This window comes from Lasioglossum baleicum, chromosome 9 (assembly GCF_051020765.1).
Source record: "Lasioglossum baleicum chromosome 9, iyLasBale1, whole genome shotgun sequence".
Classification (NCBI taxonomy): Eukaryota; Metazoa; Arthropoda; class Insecta; order Hymenoptera; family Halictidae; genus Lasioglossum; species Lasioglossum baleicum.
In genome coordinates, this window is record NC_134937.1 from 15,400,595 (window position 1) to 15,414,514 (window position 13,920).

Here is a 13,920-nt window from a genome sequence, read left to right on the forward strand (position 1 = left end):
TCCCGTGGAATAAATCCTCCTTTTCGCGTCCTTCTCTCTCTCTCTCTGCTCGATCTTCACGACTTTGATACCTCATGACTCGAAGCCATTAAACAAGTTCCGAAACGATACCTTTAAACACCGGCTGGCATCAAAGTTTCAAGTATGATACGCAATCAGCGGCGAATTTGATGACTTTATAATGCACGCGAATCTACTGGCCGCTGAAAAAGAAGGGTCCCGCACTTTTCTGTGGGGTGAGTGTACCAGTGAGCGACCGTTTTTAGATAAATACTAACAGAAGGAGACTTTAATCAATAGACAGCAGATTTTTCTTTATGCATTTATGAAGAGATTGGTTGGGCGAATTATAAAACAGTACAAGATTTAAAAAAATTGAGAACGATCTTGTTTTTCAAGTAAAAAATCATTAAGGGATGAAATCAATTTTTATTTTATTAAAAACATTTTTATTTTGCATAAAGATCTGCAATCTATTAATCAATCACTTAAAGTGCCAAACTCTGCCAATATATTTTAAGGGTCTGGGTTAAAGTTATAAACAATAATGCGGCAGCTTACGCTACTTGACCTTTACGTGTGGAGAATTTTAAAGGAGAAAGTTCACGAAACAAGAACGAACACGCGGAACGAACTGACGTAAAGAATTAATGATTAATTCACTGGAACTATGCACAATAAAAACAAAGTTCAAATAAATACTATTGAGGAAAAAACAATAATACTTTTCTCCCCCTTAAAATTACCCCAGCAAAATTTAATACATACTAAAATATTAGCCCTCCTTAACCATTTAATTAAAAAGAAGATCACTTCGATATCTCCATTAAATTCTGAGAAAACAGCTTGTAACACTTTATCCGGTACACTCTGTATAGAACAGACTCCACACAATAAAATTAATGAGTTTCTTGACTCTGCTCTTGACCTGTTTGCGTTACGATTAAGCCAGTTAATTAAGGTCCTACTGTACACAAAAATAAAAGTGAATGAGGCAATGTAAAAGGCAAGGCTCAACCCAGCTGTGTTCATCCCTGATCTTCTACAACATGTTTATACAAATCAACCCTTTACGATTTCGTTCTAACTCAGTTAAAAAAATGTTCGTCCAAATAGGTTCTCTATTTACAATTAAATACTCCATTGGAATATCTATTTCTTGTCATAAATTTCTCATTTATGTGGGATGGCATGTTCCAGTAGTTTTTCATCAATTTTTCCGTTTGACAAATATTTTTTGCACTCTGTTGCATTGAACTATTTCTATTAGTACGAATTGTGTTTTGTTTACTTTAATTTCAAAAAATTCTATTAATTTTATCATTTCAATTGTTAATGCGATACAATAAAATATTGCTGTTCTTTCTATAACACAGTAGTACTAACACGTACAAAATTAATTATGACTTATGAAGTGTCATGGCATAGCTGTGTTTCCCATATTTTTTCTAATTGTATTGTATCTCTTTAAATTAAATGTATATCTTTTAAAACTTCCACAACAATTTACCGGAATACTTTAAATTAAGTATTTCAATTCTACACAATCCAAATGTGCTAAAAAAAATGAAAGAAATACCATATCATCAATTATTTTTCACCATAACAGTAAAAATCGAGAACACGAAAATGCTACTATAGTCACAGGAGAGCTGAGACTACCATCACAGTGTCAACAATAATTTCGAACTATCAGCGAACCATAAGTTACTCAAAAATGTTCGACGTAAAACAATAACAAGCAAACCGGCACGTTCAGCAGTGAAACGGCTGTTCCCCGGCGCGTTAAGGTTAATTATGCAACGGCACGATGCACGACAGAGTTAAACAACCAGCAACAAGTCTCGTTTATGTTCCTGCGGAACGGACAATAAAATCGGCGAATTTCGATATCCGCGACGGTTCCACGCGTCTCCGTGGGCGCTGTCGCCGCAGCCGCCGGTCTGTTTGCAGACAGATATATTTTCATTTGGCAGTTATTGGCACGAGGGTTGGCCCTGCTGTGTACATACGTGCAGCAGTACGTCATGCTGCCGCAGAAACTCTCCGTCTTTCTGTGCAAACAACGACTTAGGTGCGCGGAACGAGCCAACCTTTCGTCTTTGCTGGCCCCTTCATTTGATCTGGATACCGGAGTCCATTAATGGGAGCTTCGAATTTCACGTTCCCTTCGCTGCCTTCGACCTAGCTTCACTCGCGGAACACGCATTATCTGCTTTCGCCTGTTTTCCACGGTTTCCGGTATCGGATCGAAAATCTGTGTCAAAGGTCACTGGCAAGGAAAAACCAAATCCCTGCGTCCGATGCTTAACCCGCAAACTGTTAACGTTTTTAGGGTACCCTCAAACTGGAAAGGTGGGTCCTTCATTTCTGATGCAGTTTTCAGTGAGTTCTTTAAAAAAAATCTGAAAAATACATACAGCACCTTCGAACTAAATTGAGATTGTGACAGTGATTTTGATAAATACTCTGTTGACATATTTTTATATTGTAAATAGTATGAAACGAATTAATTTTACAAATTGTTTGGATGACCCTTCTTTACGGTTTAAGGATAAAGATTCAGACGGTGGCACAATTTCTGGCGATTAAATTAAACGACACCTGCTACCTTGGAAATATCAGAAAGTCCAACGTGTCTGCAAGAACTACCTCCAACAATATGTTTCCAAAGTGTTTCCAGTCACGAAACTGGACCTATTCAAATTCTTACGTATTTTTGCACCTATTTCTTTGAGATCAACCTTGATCTTTTTATTGGGCCTAGAGTATAAGTATACTAGTATACAAGTAAAGAGAACTGGCTACTTGAAAATTGTCATTAGATCTTCAAAGGGTAGTTTCATCTCCTTAACACGAGTATGGATAATTAAAGAGTGTACGTGTCAAATATTTTCATAAGTTCTACCACTTTGTGAAGTTTCATAAGAAGTGATGTGCCACTCTTGTAAAATTATACAACTGGAATATATTTACTGAAGAAAATTATGTCTGTCTTAAGAGGCAACGACATAGTGAGGCAGCTGTCTTAACAGGATCATGATGAGAGCTACTTTTGTCAGTTCAGAAAGTTAAATAATAATTGTAACAAAAATGTCCACCAAATGATTGACTCTTGTTGAAAGTCTGTCTGTTCAAACTTCTGATTATGGTCCCAGTGGGTTCAACACTTCACTATATCTTTCTAATCCAGATGTTTGAGTGCCAATGATGCTAAAGGAATCTAGCTGAACCTCACATCTCAGGAACAGAAAGAATTCATCTACTGCAACTGACGATATCCTCACCTAAGAGGTGAATACATCAATATTGTCAAGAAACTTTCAACGGAAAATTATTAAACAAGGAATTGATGGATTTTCATGATAACTTCCATTGTTTATAAACAAGTTAGAAGTATAAATACATTCTTGAAGATTCCTCAAACGTCATTGAAGTAGCTAGTGAAGCGACGTCTATATTTTTAAAAGTATATCAGCAAACTCAAGCCAAACATTGTTTTGAATATTCTGAAGAGAAGATTATTTTCATTTACCACGTGAAATGCGCACAAATTCCTCTTTCCCCTAGCGTGAAAACTTTCACGTCTCTCTACAACAACTGCGACACTACGAACAGTGTACATGATATACAAGCGCGTAACAAACCAAAACAACTCATATCGAACACAGCTAAAAAACAAAACAAACTCCAAAATCAGACCCGTTCTTCTTTATCCTTCCCATCAAGAAAATATTCCCGACACCCGCCTTAAAGCTGGCTCTACGCCTCGAAGAGTCCGTCCGCAGAATACCCTATACTGCTAATCCCCTGAAGCATAGTCGAACTATGTAGATGCAACTCCTGTTCACCAAGTACAGTACTACTTTGTTCAAAAAGTTCATAGAATCACCAAAAATTCAACATTCATCAACAAAATTCGGTATTTTAATTCTCATTCAACTAGTATCGCCTTCAAAGCAGCCTCGTTTTGAATGTATACACTTTGTCCAGCGGCGTTTCCATTGCTCAGAACATTGCTAAAAAGCCATTTTATTGCACCAACGTCATCCATATGCCTTCCCGACATGACATGTCACACGGGGCTAAGCAAGATGAACATGGAGGAAGAATTCGTGGAGGAGATATTCACTTTCTTCCTTCTTAAAACCTTTTCATCCATTTATCAATGGCTCCTGGCTTCATAGCACTCTCTCCAGTTCTCCTGTTTCCGAAAAATTTCGCATGGATACATTGTCCTCTAAAAAGATCACCAACATCGGCATACTAAACACGTCGCTGCAAGCGAACGGCTGGTGTCAGGATCGCGAGACGGTCTGTCTACAGACAAGACTACAAACAACATTTCTCATCCATCCATATCATCGTTACCAAGAAGACGACAGCAAAAGGATCTACAAACTTTTTGAACAGATTAGTACACTTGTTCCACCCACTGCGAACCATGATCGATCGGGGGTAGCTAAACGGAGTCCCACCAGCGTGCGACGGCAACGATGAAGTCAACGAGAGGAACACACTTGCTCACAGATATGCGAACGTACCGGCGAACAGCATGGATAGATTGGTGAACGCCGTGGTCCGTGGCAGTTCCGCGGCGGTGGTCCCGCTGCTCTTGAGGTCGAGCATCGCGCGAAATGTTCCCGCGTGCCAGCGGCCGCTGGTTAGCCGGCAGCCTACACGGGGTAGTATCCCCTGACCAGCCTGGTCGCTGTGTGTCTCACTGTGAACGAGCTCCGTATCGTAGTTAGTCCGGCGGACGACGGGAACGACCAGGTCATATCAGCCTGCGGGGTTTGTAAGCCCTCTTACGATCGCGAACAGAACGGAATATTGTCGTCGGCGGATCCTTGGACGATGATCTCGGCACGGTGGATCGCGTTCGATAGGTTTTTTGATCGACGATAATACGTGGTCGGTGCCTCGATAAGGCAGCCGATCATCTTGCCGACCCGCTCTGAGTGACACTGCCAGTCCGCCACCGTGGATTCTCTCCCCCGGGGGTTGTCACCGGAACCACCGACACCCCTGCGACCGCCCTCTATGCACCCAATCCCCGGCGCCCATGCTCGCTCGAGCAAGCTGGCCAGGGGGTTGGTTCACGATCCCAGCCAGGCCATAGGCGGAGCCTATCGTCAACTGGCTTTACCACCCCCAAATGGAAGGGGCGGATAAACGCCTGCGCTCTCACCGGGTCAAGGAGAGGCACCAGACGCGCTACGGAGTCGATGAGACCGAGAGAGGCCCTCCAGGGATGGATACCCTACACGCGACAACGGCAGGTTGCTAGGTGGCTGGCCACCGACCTACCGGACCTACTGCACTTACCGACCGGCGTTGTCGACGACGTAGTTTGCCCCGGTAACGACGTGCCACCGGTTCCCTTCCGGAACAAACCCTCTGTGGTAACGGCGCCCATTTAGAGAGAATGGTCAGGGAATTTCGGCTGTAACGGGCCAAGGTGTTTCCATTATTCTTCGGGACTGGCCGACTCCCAAGCGCAACCCTGCTTATCTTTCTTTTTTTCCTCGGGAATCAAGGGGCCTCCGCAGCTGACGGCTCGAGAGTTTGATTATTTCAGGAACGTTTTCGTTTCGTAGCACTCTTACTCTTACCAGTTCGAACAGTCTCGCCAGACAATTCGAAGTGTTGCCATTATTCTACAAAGGGGAGTTAGTCTTGTGTTTCTTTTTGTTCAACGTTACTTGTCTTTCTGCTTTTGGGATGATTAAGGTTAATTTATCAAAAGATCGGTTGCTTGTGGAAATTTTTTGTTTCGTGGTACTCTTCTTCAGGGTATGGTTTTTTACCATTTTTAAGATTCAAATTAAAACATTGTTTAGCTTTCCTTTGCTATAGCTACAGATTTTGCCAATTTCTCAGTATATCTCTGTTTGGTCTGTCTTAGGATTGATGATCAAGGTACTGTAGTCATTTTTGGAGGACCTTCATTTTATAATGTAAACTTAGGTTGGGGAATTTTTGTTTATATCTTTAAAACTATTCAGTAACTACACCTAATATTTTGCATACATAACTAGGCATCCATATACCAGCATCTCAAAAAAAATTATCAAAATTGAAGTTGGGCACTTGGGATCCTTCCCTTGTCAGTGTCATCTTGAATTATTGTAGAATGTGTCTAATTTTTGTGATTGAAGGTAGCCATACTAAATAAATCAGTCTGTTGCTAAATAACCAATTAATTAGACTGCAGATTTTACGACGAAAATGTGAAGTGCAAAACTGTGACGACAGTAAAAGAATTTTTTGAACATTGTTACACTATTTCCGACTTATACAAACACTGAAAAAATACGTTTTTGTCGAATGTTTGCTTGTGACAGTTGACTCAAGAAATTTTTAATCTAGAAGATCCGCAGTCTAAAAGTTACTTCTCACATAACTCGACGTCATCTTCCGCGTATAAAATTTTATAAAAACAAATACGCATCGTATGAAGCGTCCTTCTTTAACACAAAACGAGAACCATACCAGCTCTCCAAAGTTCTACGTCCCTGGTGGAGATCGCCGGTTCGCAAAAATGCAAAAACACGACGCACTCGTGAACACGGTATCATAAAGCATTCGTTGCAACCTGGTTAAAGCCTGCGTTACAACAGTGTCGTAAACTTTCTTCGCCGGGATTGCGATCGCGGCGAATAATCAATTAATTAAGACAGCCTGATGTTTTCGCGGGATGTAGCAGATTTTATTGGAAATAAACCGGCCGGCCGTTGCACACCGTTGAAAGAGGGGGGCAGGAGATAGGAGGGGGTGGGATGAGAGGTGGAGAGAGAGGCAGACGCGGCCCCGAGTAATTGCAACGAAATGCAAATAGCGTTAATAACCGGGTCATCGCGTAATTCTCCGTAACGCGAACACGCGGTCGTTGCGCGGCCGTATAATTATTATAATTTGCGCGGGCGAAAATACCGGGGGCCATTAAATGATATTCATTGACAGGGAGAATCTGGAGCCGTTGATCGGTGGCCAATGCGGCAAATTAAAACGTAATTCCGCGCGTCGGTTAAATATCACCGGTACACCGCCTTCCCCAATATTGCGATCGGTAATTACGATCGTTTCGGCTCTCTGTGTTTTTTATCGCGAACCGCGCGAGCGCTTGCGTTTCCGTGACTTTGCCTTCGGCGATATATTCGTTAACGATACCACTCGGTCCGATGAATTGTTTAAATTTGTTCTTTGCCGCCCAGAAGGAAATGGCAGATTGATAATGGACGTTTTTGCGCGCCGATTCGCGAGCTGCGCGTGGCTTGTTAGTCGCGTTAGCGTTATTTATGATATCAGCGCATTAAAAACAGAGGTTAAACAGGTGTCGCATTTTTGGAATTTCTATCACACGGATTGTTATACTTGAATGTCTATTTTTAATACCGAATGGTATACCGTTTCCATTAGATCAGGATCTTCCCAAAAATTCTGTAAAAATTTAATCAGGTACATACTACTAACTGTATACAGTGGGTATAAAAAGTATTCGTACGCCCTTTAAAACAGAATAAATTTTTATAATTGTACCAAGTGTCCTGATTTTTTAATAAATAAAAAAGTTTTAAAAAATGCCTTTTTGATGTTTGCATGTAACCTTGTAAATTATAATTTTTGGCAAATCTTTTTTGCATATCATTTCGTAAACCAATGCTTCTAATTGATTATGAAAACACCAGGTGGTTTAGAAAAATTATAAAAAAGTTATTCTATTGTAAAGGGCGTACGAATACTTTTTACACCCACTGTAGTATAGAGTTACAAAATGTAAACCTTCAAACGATCCACAGCATAAAATTTGTGGTTGCTTTACTTTGCAGATGCTTAAATATCTGCAACCTAATAGTCAGGTTCTTATAATTTTTTTGAAGATTTACTTTAATCGTTAGACCAGATTATCGGTAAAGAGAAAATCCCGCAAACTCGTGCTTCGCTGGTTAACAGGTTACAGCTGGATTAAAATAGCGATTAGGAGAATAGGACGATAAAGTTGGAAGCAGGTGCGGCGTATAGTGGCCGCATCGATAGCTCTCGTTTGCCGCTTATGTTCGTGATTCACGCTACCAGGATATCCCGTACAGCCGGAGGAGCCGGGCAAAGAATATCAGTCGTGACCGTGCTGGTTACGTCAATCTAACTCGTTCGATGTGTTTCTCCTCTTCTATTACATTGTTCTCGTTCGACCTGCCTTCCGATAACACGAGAGACCACGTGAAAAATCAGGCACATTGTCGTTGGTGCAATCTTTCGTTATTTAAATAACTTCGTACCCGTATTTTTCATTTTCGAAATTGCTTCAACTACAAAAAGTAGTCGAGGTCGATACAACCGAGTTCATGTAGCAAAGTAATAGTATTATATAATAAACAACATTATCCATTTAAGAATCATAGAATGAAGAAATATCAGCAGCCTAATATTCTAACCACATTGAGCATCTGTATTCAATACGGAACTTGGATTCTTTTTAAAATTCTAAATGAACAACTAACTGTAGAAATTTATTGACTAAATAGCAGTCTAATAACATACTTAACTCAGGTCAATGATGTGGGCAACGAATTTGAATTTCTGTCTTTTCGACATTTATTTTTTCTCATTAATGATTTAAACTTCTGACGTTCCAATTATTATATTAAAATAGGAACTTCTCAATACGTGTTCTAAGATCTGTTTTAGATGTTTTGTAAGTCAAGAACAGTACAAAAATTAGTCGTAAACATAAGGGTTGATTTGACTTTTACAACTTTTTGAATATTCTCATAAAAATATGCGTCGAGATCATGAAACACAATAATTGAACGTCGTAGAGAATTGTTTGTTCGTCCTGCGATCGACGAACGTCGAACGAAGAAAGTGGCTACCGCATACGCAGACATCGACCATCGCAGCCATTAAAAGGTTTATAACCGTGATTCACAGTATCGGGACACCGACAGTGGAATCATGATAAAATATTTTCTAGGCGAAAGGTTTGAACCTGGATACCATGCTTGGAAAATGATGGTGCCGCGCTCGTATCAACGACATTCATCACGTCTGAATTTTCAATCTAAACTTCCACGGTTTACGCTCAATGCTGTGATAACTGTTATCGCCGCGAGCAAACTCTACCGTCGTGGAAACTTTCGAAATCTCGAATCTTTTGATCTACCGAACTTCTTTTCTTGGCTGATCTGCGAGAATCTGTGCGATGAAAATGCTGACCAATTTTTCGATAACGGAGAATTGGGTTAAAACGAGTCTGGATTAAATATGTCGCGTACGTGGGAAAATAGAATTGTTAATAATGGTCAAAGTTTATGACGCAGATCGAATCATGATAGAATTGAACCTGATATGTTAAATTGTTTTCAAGAATTCTAACAATTTTGTGCATAAATAAGTAAATTTTCTTGATATTCCTGTATAATTGTTTTGTATAACTCTTCCATAACTATTTTATATAATTATTTGAAACTATTTGAAAAAGCATTTGAGTGTTTAATGTGCTTTAGTAAAATTGTATAAAGTGTTCCAAGAGTCTCAGGTGTTTCAGTCAAATATTGCATAAGTTGTTTCAGGACTTTAAGCTGTTTCAGTCGAACATTGTATAAAGCGTTTAGTTAGTATAAGGTTTTTCTGGCAAATATTCTGTATAAATTGTATTTTGTATACAGTCAATCACTGTACTAGATGTTTCAGGTGTTTTAGTGAAACAATGTATAAGGTGTTTAAGGAGTTTCAGGTGTCTTAGTCAACCATTGTATAAAGTGTTTCATTCGAAAACTGCATAAGATGTTCGAGGTGTTTCAGTCAAACATTCTAGAAAGTGTTTAAGGAGTGTAAGAAGTACGCTGCGGATTTTATGCATTTATAACAAAAATGGGTACGTACGATTATAACAGTGGACGTGTTAAAAATATTTAAGGAAATCAATGTATCCTCCACATTTTCTCAAACAAAGTCATTTATATGTATTTTTTAAGCACAAGCATTTTATATCAAATTAATCGCAAAAATCAGAGCTTTCCAATGATATACAGTTCAAAAAGAATGGTCACTGAATGAGGTTGTAATGATACAATAAAAGAATTACGAAACAAAAGGTCGTGAATTTAGTTGCCAATCTAGCAGTTTCATTTTAATAGGATAATTGAAAAAAGGATACAATTTCTATTTGGCTCCTGCGTCCTGCAATCAATGCAAACATTTTTTATGTTGCACAAAGACCCGCAGTTTAGTAAGGAGTTTTAGTCAAAGACTATACAAGGTGTCATTCCCATTCGAGCATTATACATAAGAAGCTTCATTCACCGTGTGAACTGGTGCTTTCAAGAAGCACCTCCCCGACACCTCAGACCTAGTCCATCATCGAATAAAAAGCGGATCGACCCTGTTAACACATAGACACAGGCGAAGGCTGCAAAGTGGCCAGCTAACCCACTCGCTTAGCCCCCTACGAACCATTTAGACCCCTATTCATGGGACCCTAGGACACCCGGAACCCGGCTAGGTAAGACTGCCGTGTTGCGTCAAGTTGGCACGGTGTTGGTCCGGACGTGGTCTTACGGCTCGGCTCGGGTACACACGCGCCGCCATGATTTGGCAGGTCACCGCGGGCATCCTTTCCTATGTGGAACCCCCATAGGAAGACACGCGCCCGCCACGCGTCCGCGTACGGCCGCCGGCGCATTTAACGCGCGATCGCTCTCGAGTGTCCGCGTGCAGGCTGAGGGGGTTAAAGTGCACTCAGAGGGGGGTAGCGCACCCTGTACGACCCCCTACAACCCCCTTCGCCGCGCTCACGCTATTCACGGTTTCGTTTTGCTTTCGCACACGTCGCTTTCGTACCTTCGTCGCGGTCCACGACGCCGGACGTGGACGCGGATGCGCGGATCCTTCGGCTGCGAGTCGATTTCAGGGCTCGTGGGGTCCGGGATTTATTACTGCGACGACGGGAGGACAGGGGGAGTTTATGGCGAAGCGGAGGGTAGCTGGGATCATAGGTATTGTCGTTTGCTGGACGATAATCTGAACCGGAGTCGCGAGAATGCCGTTTGATTGCGTATTTGCGGTAACAAGGAGGCTTTCGAGTAGTTTGTAAAATATTATATAGAGTCATTAACTATTATATAGTTCAATAACATTTTTATTTCACTTTTATCAGAAGAGCTTCTCGAAATGAAAATTCAGTCATTTTCTGCTTCTTTATACTATTAGGTTGTCCCACATGTTTCTTTCGGAATGTGGTCCGTTAATATTGCTAAGTAAATATTAAGTTGTCCCAAAAGTTGGTTTTCAATTCATGCACATAATGCAAATTCATGTTAGGAAGTACTAGAACATTAACATAGAGATTATCGCATTGTTTGTATTTATTTAGCAACATTAAAGGAACACATTTCAAAAGAAACTTTTGGGGCAACCTAATATAAAATATCCAATTCCTTTCTGTAAGACCTATTTTTTAAGAACATCACATTGCGAACAATGTCAAATCTAACACAACTTTATCAGTTCAAAAAGCAACTCATAATAAGATTGACTATAGTACTCGACAATTAAAAGGACTAAATCGGTACATTGTTATGTGTGTACTGTAGTTGGAGAGATAGATATGCACGTTTCTTGCAGTAAATTTCGTTTGTAATGGTGTGCGATTTCTGTATGGCAAACCGGAGTATGATTACGTTTTTTTATCCGCTATACGTTTCATTTTGGAATATGCCGCCTGATTGTAGAGGTCCTTTGTTATTGAGATCGTGGCGTGCTTGAGCTAGAGAGGAAGGGTGGCGTGCCCGACCTGTATTGACCAGCCCAGTATGTATCATACATCGTCATAGAGAATTTGAATAATGAATATATTAGCACGTTTCTGGCTGTTACACGATTTTTGCGCGAGAATTTATCGTCACAGTGTCAACAACGACGAAAATTGTTTCGTTGGAACAATCAACTTCTAAATTGTTCATCTAGAAACACTGGCCTATCAATCACAAAATTTGTAAAATCAATCTAGAAACGATTTTCTTAAATAGACAAAGTTGAAGTGATTAAACAAAATGGCTAAAACGATTTATCTGTGAATACAAATAAGCCTGATATCCAAATTTTCAATTAGGTAAACGAAAGTACAAAAAATTGTCAAAACTGATTGAAAATAATGTGTTAGTTTATCCATATAAAGTGCTAGCACTCTAAATTCACCGAGGCAATAGAATCTAAACAATACAAATTATAATATTTCATCTTTCACACTATCCGCAATGTTAGATTTCGTTGCTCTCCTAACAAACATTGTACAGAAAACAATACGAAATACAACGACATCACGATTGCAGCACGGCACAAAGGAACACAATAAAACCGATTATCCTCCTAATCAACCCCAAATAACCCACTTCCCGAGAAATCCCAAGCACCCCGCCACTTCAACGACCAAAATTTTGCCATACCGTCGGCCACAAAATAGCTCCCATACCTCGACAATAAACCCTGTTACACGTTCAACAATCCGGGAAAAGACCAAGCCAAGTCTTTCTCTCCCTCTTCTCCATCCAGGAGCCCGATTACCCCAATAGCGAGCGTAGCGACTACACGAGTGCCATCGTGAGCGCAATCATCGAGACTCTTCGGGGTCACTTCGAGGAGCCAGCGACAGGGTTGATGGTAGTGAACAGTGGTATGCATACAGGAATCCTTCGTGCATAATCTTTAGGCACAGTAATATATTTTTTCATTGTAGAAAATTAGTCTCTTGCTAGGCCACAGTCGGCGTACGCAAAGTGGGTCAGTTAGATTATTAACTCACTTGCAGTCTTTGGGTCAATTTAATTAACAACTTTATGTTACTATAGTTTGGTAGTGATATGCTGACACCATATTTAGAATTAAACAACAACTAATATTACCATATTGGTACCTGGTTACTGACACAGTTGCTAGACGAATTGGCAATAACACTTGACGATTACACTTGGCAAAGTTACGTTATTCTAAAGAAACCACTTCAACTTTTAATTATAATTCGCGCAATTATACTCAGTGGAAAAAGAACGCTAAGACACTTCAGCTTAGTAAATCTGAGCAACAATGTGTAGTGGGTCGAATCCAACACTGTCCAGGGACTAGGACCACCAGGATGCCTAGATGCCAGTTATCAAAACTCTTCCAGGGTCACTTGGGTATATCTCTACTCTAACTACTGATGGGGTCGTTATCGGTTGCAGCCCGGCAGGTTCAAATCCAAAAGTGGATCGTAATGATCGACGTACCCAAGTCTCAGTCATCAAAGCTCCTTGGGGGTCACTCGTAGCCCTCAGACTGAGTTTGTGCCTGCAGTGAGATTTCCCGTGCATTCTCTTGAAAGTATATGCCTAACAACACCAGAATGTACAAGTATCTGGATGTCCAAGTTCTAGGATGTCAAAGTTCCAGGATGTACAAGTGACAGGATGCTAACAATCCTCGAAACTCCTCCAGAGTCACTTGGCCGTGCTCCAAACTGATAATGAGTTCGTTATTGGCTACGGTCCGTCTAGCCGAAACCCAAAAGTGGAGCCTAATCATCGATGTACCCCGGTCCTAGTCATCGAAACTCCTCGGAGGTCAGTGGTAGCCCCGGTCCGGGCTCGTTGGTGTCTGCGGTGGGATTTCCCGTGCATTATCTTGAGATAGCGCGGCTCGGGCATTACCGCGGCTGCTTGGTCGGCGGCTGGAGCCCTCGGTATCGGCGCTGGGGCGACGAGAGTATCATTGTACAGCATGAAACATGACAGGGCCGGCTATTGTACGGGAGACGCATAGCTACGAGGCGGCGAACGGAACGTTGCTCGGGGGTTGAGGGGGGTGAGAGTGCCAGTTACTACCCTCCCCCCGGCTTTGCTTCCGTCCGTCGGTGACTGCCTCGAAACGCGCGGCACCCTC

General features: G+C 41.1%; 1 protein-coding gene across 12 annotated transcripts in view; it reads right to left on the reverse strand.

Moving 5' to 3' along the window:
* The window catches only part of Ets65a (DNA-binding protein D-ETS-3), a 94,873-nt gene that overhangs the window by 35,857 nt on the left and 45,096 nt on the right, over window positions 1-13,920 (reverse strand). The window lies entirely within an intron of this gene.